Below are 7,498 nucleotides of genomic sequence, written 5' to 3'. Positions count from 1 at the left end.
TTCTTGATTTGTTCATTTTAAGGGTTATTTGTTGACTTCCTGCCATGACAGTTAAGAACATGAGTCTATCTCTTCTGTTCTCCACCTCCCATATTTATGTAAAAATTTCAGTTAAACCAATAATCAGCATTTAAATTATGTATGCAAATACTATTTACCAATGACCCAATGTATACTACAACTGTGCCTTATAATTTATACAGCCCTTCATTTTTCTTAGAGTTAATTATTGCCTTTTCCCACTTGCTTGTTAGTTTTTTGTATTATCTACAGTTGGCTGCCCCCACCCCTGAAAGTGCTCTTAAGACTCTGTCCAAAAGTCTGGCAGTATTTTCTGTATACTCAAATGCATAAGTTCTGTTTTTTCTCTGGAATCTTTGTCCCAGAGTCTCCTTCCTCTTGTTTCGATCGGAACTGACTGCTCTCTAGACTTGCTGTACAGTTGTCATTCTGGGATTTTCCTGGGCTGGTTTTGCCCATTTCACAGATCCCATTCCTTCCTCTTAGTTTACTTCCTTGTTTTGCTGAAGCACCGACTCTGGTTACTTCGAAAGGAAAAGGCATGGGGGATATATTGGAATCTTTGCATATTTTAAAATCTATCTTAATACTTAATTTGTAGTTGAATTTATAGTTGGGCTGGATATTGAATTTAAGTTTTGAAAATAATTTCCTGTCATAATTTTTAGGGTATTATTCATTTTCTTCTACCTTCCAGGTTGCTATTGTGAAAAGCCTGATTCCTATTCATATTCCTGATCCTTTGTATGTTACATCTTCTCTGCCTCTGGAGGCTTTAGAATTTTCTCTTTAGTCTGTGGGTTGGAAATTTTATAATGATTTGCTTTGCTGTGACTTAATTTTTTTGAACTGAGCACTTATTCAAAATGGAAGCTCATGTACTTTAGCTTTGGAGGCAATTTTCTTTATTTCCTTGATAATTTCTTCTCCTCCATTTTCCTTGTTCACTTTCTGGAATGCCTGTTATTTAAAAGTTAGATTTCTGGACTGATATTTTCATTTTTTTTCTTCTGTTTTCTTGTTGCTTTGGATTGGTGTGTTTTATTTTTATTTTCAATTGTAAATATACATAATGTGAAATTTCTCATCTTAAGCATTTTTAAGTGTACAGTTCAGTCAGTTAAATCATTTATTGGGATTTTAATGCAACAGTCTCAAAACTTTTCATTTTGCAAAGTTGAAACTCTGTACCCATTGTTTGTTTGTTTTTGTTGTTCTGTTTTTCTGAGATATTTCCTTGTCATTATCTTCAACCATTTTAAGTTTCAGGTTTTTTTTATTTTTAATTCCCAAGATGTTTTTCTCCCAACTCCCCTTCCCATATTATTTTATCCTTCTTCTCTTTTATATATTTATTTATTTGACTGATCTGGATCTTAATTGCAGCATGTGGAATGCAGTTCCCTGACTGGGGGATGAACCTGGGCCCTGACTAGGGAATGAAACTGGGAGTCACCAAACCACTGGGAAAGTTCCTGTCAAACATTTATTTGACAGGAGTGTCTTCTATCTTTCTGAGGATATTGTATGTTTTATGGACACTAATATCTTCTCTCTAAGGATACTGTAGTGTGTTTCTTTTTAGTTTTTCTTCTCTTTGCTTTGATCTATTTCTTTGTTGTTGTTTTTATTTTTGCCTGTTTATTTTTGTTTAGTCTCATTTATGTTAATGGCCATCCTCAAAAGTCTGATTTCTTTAGCAGCCTGTTCCTATTTAGGGATGAGATTCCAAAAAGCTGAGTGGAGGCTGAGTGTGTGGGCAAGAAGCGTTGACAAGCACCTTACTTCTCAAAAGGGACTAGCAGCGTTGGCTTCCTTTGGAAGCTTTTTGGAAATACAGACTCTCTGGTCCTACCGTAAACTACAGATTTAGAATATGCACTTTAACAAGATTGCTACGTGACTCAAATGCACCTTATGTTGTGAGAAGCACTGGATGAGTGGGCTTATTATGAGGTGTACCGGTGGTATGCTGGGCTTCCCTGGGAGCTCAGCTGGTAAAGAATCTACCTGCAATGTGGGAGACCTGGTTCGATCCCTGGGTTGGGGAGATCTCCTGGAGGAGGGCTTGGGAACCCACTCCAGTATTTTTGCCTGAAAAATCCCATGGACAGAGGAGTCCGGTTGGCTACAGTCCATGGGGTCGCAAAGAGTTGGACACGACTGAGTGACTAAGCACTGCATTGATGTGCCAGATTTCTTAGAGGGCCCACAAATGTCAGTATTGGGAGGTCTTCTCTCCAGAGAAGCATCCTCTAGTTTCTTGGGACTTATTAACTTGACTATGAGTGTTCCCAGAGTCTTAAGAATGCATTCTAAGTTCCAAGCCACTTCCACTTAATCCCATTGTAAGCCCTGTGCCTCCCCACTGCCTTCCCTAGGGCTAGAGTGTATAGAAAATGAATCTCTGTTGGTAAAGATGGAGGAAGGGGTGGAAATGGGATGGGTCAGATGGAAACAGGGGTAATCCCTTGACTGTTTGGGAACCTAGAATGCCAAATGCTTTTTATGACACAGATTTTTCAACCAATTTTTCCATTTTCTTCATCTGGCTTGTGGTTTATTTAAACTTATGACTAATTGAACAAACATCTTTGTCCCACCACCCAGCTTTCTGGAATCTTAACGTTTAATAATTAAACTTGCATGAGTGCTTTTTTTAATAGAAGAAATACAGTTGAAACTTTCTGTGAAGCCCACCCAACTCTATTCCCTTTTCTCCTTCCTCCTCCTCCTCCTCAAAGGTACCCATCACCTTGCATTTGGTGTTTATTCTTCCCATGGCATGTTTTACACTTTTATTACATATGCATGTATCCATAAACAATGTGTAGCAAATTTGCATGATTTTAAACTTTTTGTTATTAGTATTACATATGCATGTATCCATAAACAATGTGTAGCAAATTTACATGATTTTAACTTTTTGTTATTAGTTATTAATATCATAAATATATCCTTTTGAAACTTGTTTCTTTTAGTCAGCAATATATTTTTGAGATTTACCCATGTTGTTACATGAAGCTGTTTTAATTGTGATGTAGCATTCCAGTGCTGAAGATGAAGCTCCAGTACTTTGGCCACCTGATGGGAAGAGCTGACTCATTGGAAAAGGCTCTGGTGCTGGGCAAGATTGAAAGCAAAAGAAGAGTGAGGCAGAGGATGAGATGGTTAGCAGCACTGATTCAATGAACTTGAATTTTAGCAAACTCCAGGAGATAGTGAAGGACAGCAAAACCTGGCATGCTGCAGTCCATGGGATCATAAAGAGTCAGACACAACTTAGCAACTGAACAACAACAGCAGCATTCCAGTATATGATTATATGTTATGATCACCAGGGTATTTACTCTCCTGTAGAAGGACACTAAAGTTCTTTTCAGTATTTTTGCTATAAAAAGCAATGCTGTATGGAACATTCTTATACATATTTCCTGTATACAGATGTGAAGATTTCTTTAGCATATATCCCAAGGAGTGTAGCTAATGAGATGCAGATTATGGATACCTTTAACTTTTCCAGCTGTTGCCAAATTGCTCTCCAAAAAATTGTACCAATTTATACTCCCACTTGCAACATACAATGGTTCTTATTACTCCCTGTCCTTGGCATTGTCAAACTTTAAATGGATGGATATGAAAAAACATCTGACTGTTTTAGAAATAAGAATTAGCCAAGTAGATAAAGAGGCATACATGAAGGCCTAGAGGCAAGAGACCATGACATCTTGCAGAAAGTAAAAGCAGACTGGTAAATTGTGGGGTAGAGCTGAATGGGGAGGGAGGGAAATGCTGGGAGGCAGACAGCTGAAAACACAGTAATGGTTAACATTTATTCAGGTTGAAGATTTGTTCTGTGTTAGGTGCTGGTGCTATTTTAAGAACTTTACATGTATCTCATTGAATTCCTGTGATAACTGTAAGAAGTAAGAACTACCATTAGTTCTTTTATAGATGATAAACTGAGATGCCGATTGGCTAAGAATGTATCCAAAGGTATCCAAATGTATCCAAATGTAGCTGATCATTGAAGCTATATGCCTAGCTACATGTGGCTGATCATTGAACTGGGATTTTGACTCCAGATGTCATGCTCTTGACATGTAATACGGATATCCAATACTGAACTGGATAGTTCTGCATTTTAGTTTCAAGTATAATAAAATCAAAGTATAAAAAAATTGTACCTAACACTGCATTTAAAAATAAAGACAGTAGCTTCTTGATTGAACCTTCATCCTGCTGAACCCCAATGGCCAAAATAAGGAAGGTGACTGTTTTAAAACAGCCATAAATTTTTGCTTTCAGTCTTAAAGACAGAAGCTGGAGGTCATATTGGGGTTGGGGGGCTGGAATCAATTCAAACTAGATTTTTATAAATTTAGGATGTCTGTTGTAACCTGCAGGGTAACCACTGATAATAACTAAAAAAAAAAAAAAAGTATGGAAAAGAAAATGAAGGAAGGACCAAAATTGTACGCTCGAAAAATCAGTCATACACCAAAGTAGAGTGTATTCAAGTAAATAAAGGAGAAAAAAGATTTAAGATACAAAGAAAAGAAATAGCACATGGTAGAAGTAAGTCCTTTATTATCAGTAATCATTTTAAATGTAAATTGATAGGCTCACTTTATTAAAAGATGGAGATTGACAGAACATATAAAAACCTGTGATCCAGCTATACACTGCTTAAGAGAAACTTAAGAAGAAAAGACACAAATAGGTTGAAAGAATTGGAAAAATATATTCTATGCAAATAGTAAGCACAAGAGAGTGGGGTGGTTATACTAGCACCAGAAAATATATATTTTAAGTTGAAAGTTGTTATAAGAGACAAAGAAGAATGCTATGTATTGATAAAAGGATCAGTTCATTGAGAAAATAGCAGTCATTACAAACATACACACCAAACAACAGAGTCCCAAAATATAAGAAGCAAATACTGATAGAATTAAAGGGAGAAATAGATAATTCTACAATAATAGTTGCAGTTCGCCTTCAATATCTCACTTTAAACAGTGTATTGAATATCTAGGCAGAAGATCAGTAAGGAAACAGGAGACTTGAAGAATATTATAAATCAAGGAAGCCTAACACATACAGAACATCCCACCCAACAACAGCAAATACACATTCTCCTCAAGTGTACATGCAACATTCTCTAGGATAAGCCATATATTAGACATAAAAAAACTCAATGAATTTTAAAAGATCAAAATCACACAAAACATTTTCTTCAACCACTTGAGAATGAAACTAGAAATCAATAACAGAAGAAAATGGAAAAATTCACAAATGCATGGAAATTGAGCAACATACTCTAACTACAAATACATCGAAGAAGAAGTCACTAGGGAAATTAGAAAATACTTTGATATGAATGAAAATTAAAATATACTAAAACTTATGGGATGCAGTGAAAGCAGCCTTCAGGGGGACATTTACAGATCAACACCCTAAGTTCATACCTTAAGAAACTAGAAAACAGAGCAAACTAAACCCAAAGCTGGCAAAGAAAGGAAATCCCATAATAAAGTTTAGAGCATAGCTAAATAGAGGATAGAGAAACAATACAGAGTACCAATAAAACCAAAAGGAGAAATCTTTTCTTTAAAAAAATCCAACAAAATTGAAAAACTTTTAACTCAACTAAGAGAAAAAAGAGAAGATACAAGTAACTAAAATCAGACAAGTGAAGCCGTTACAGAAATTAAAAGGATTGTAAGAGAATATTATGAGTAATTGTATGCCCATTAATTAGATAATGTGGATGAACAATTTTTAGATATGTGGAAATGACCAAAACTTAAGAAGGAATGGAAAATATCAATAGACTTCTAACCAGAAAAAGATATTAAATCAATAATCAAAAACCTCCCAAGAAAGAAATGTCCAGCCACTACAATATTGTAAAGTAATTAGCCTCCAACTAATAAAAAGAAATGGAAAAAAAGACATATAAGAAAAAAAAAACAAATAGAACCTAATAACCTAATACATCATAATAAAAATAAAAAAAGAAATGTCCAGGCCCAGGTGCTTTAACTAGTGAATTATACTAACCATGTAAAGAATGTCTGTGTGTGTAGTTTCTTCACTTGTATCCGACTCTGCGACTCGATGGACTGTAGCCTGCCAGGATCCTCTGTTCGTGGATTCATGCAGTATTCATTTGCATGAAGTATGCAACTCTTGCAGTATTCATGCAAGAATACTGGAGTGGGTTGCCATGCCCTCCTCCATGGGATCTTCCTGGCCCAGGGATCAAACACACGTCTCCTGCATTGCAGGTGGATTCTTTACTAGTGAGCTACTTGGGAAGCCCCCTGTGTAAAGAATAATTAATACCAACTCTATCCAAACTCTTCCAAGAAACAGAAGAGGAAGGGAAAACTTCCTAACACATTCTGTGAAGCCAGCATTGCCTTAATACCAAAGCCAGACACAGATACCTCAAGAAAAGCAAACTACTCTATCTTTTATGAATATATATGAAAAACTCTTGAACAAAATGGTAGCAAGCCAAGCCAAATAGCACATTAAAAAGATTGTATACCACAACCGGGGCTTCCCTGGTGGCTCAGTGGTAAATGATCTGCCTGCCAATGCAGAAGATGTGGGTTACATCCCTGGGTGGGGAAGATCTCCTGGAGGAGGAAATGGCAACCCACTCTAGTATGCTTACCTGGAAATCCCATGGACTGAGAAGCTACAGTCCAGGGGTCACAAAAGTGTCGGACCCGACTTAGTGAATAAAGAATATCATGACTGAGTGGAATTTACTCCAAGAATGCAGAGTGGCTCAATGTAAGAAAATCAATCAATGTGATACATCATATTAACAGAATAAAAAAAGAATAAAGAACACCTCAATAGATGCAGAAAAAGCATTTGATGTAATGCAGCACTTTTTTTTTTTTAATAGAGAACTTTTTAATGATACAAATACTCAGGAAGCTAGGAACAAAAGGGGATTTCCTTAACATAATAATGGGCATTTATGAAAAAACCCACAACTAACATCATTCACAATTTTAAAAGACTTAAAACATTGTCCCTCACATCAGGAACAAGACAAAGATGTCTACCTTCACCATTGTTTTTGGCATTGTACTGGAAGTCCTAGCAGAGCAATTAGGCAATAAAAATAAAGGAAAAACATCTACACTGGAACACAAGAATTAAACTATCCTTATTTGTGAATGACATGATTCTATATAAAGAAAATCACATAGAATACACACACACACACACACACACACACACACCTGCTAGAGCTAATTAAAGAATTCAGCAAAATTTTTGGGAACAGTATCAACACAAAAATCAGTTGCATTTCTATACACAATCTGAAAAGGAAGTTAAGAAAACAGTTTCACTTCCAATAGCATCTAAAAGAATAAATTACTCAGGAATAAGAATAACCAAGGAGGTGAAAGATTCATACACTAAAAACTACAAAGCTTGGCTAAAAGAA

Source organism: Odocoileus virginianus, chromosome 30, assembly GCF_023699985.2.
Source record: "Odocoileus virginianus isolate 20LAN1187 ecotype Illinois chromosome 30, Ovbor_1.2, whole genome shotgun sequence".
NCBI classification, from domain to species: Eukaryota; Metazoa; Chordata; class Mammalia; order Artiodactyla; family Cervidae; genus Odocoileus; species Odocoileus virginianus.
Note: the sequence above shows the minus strand (reverse complement) of the source record.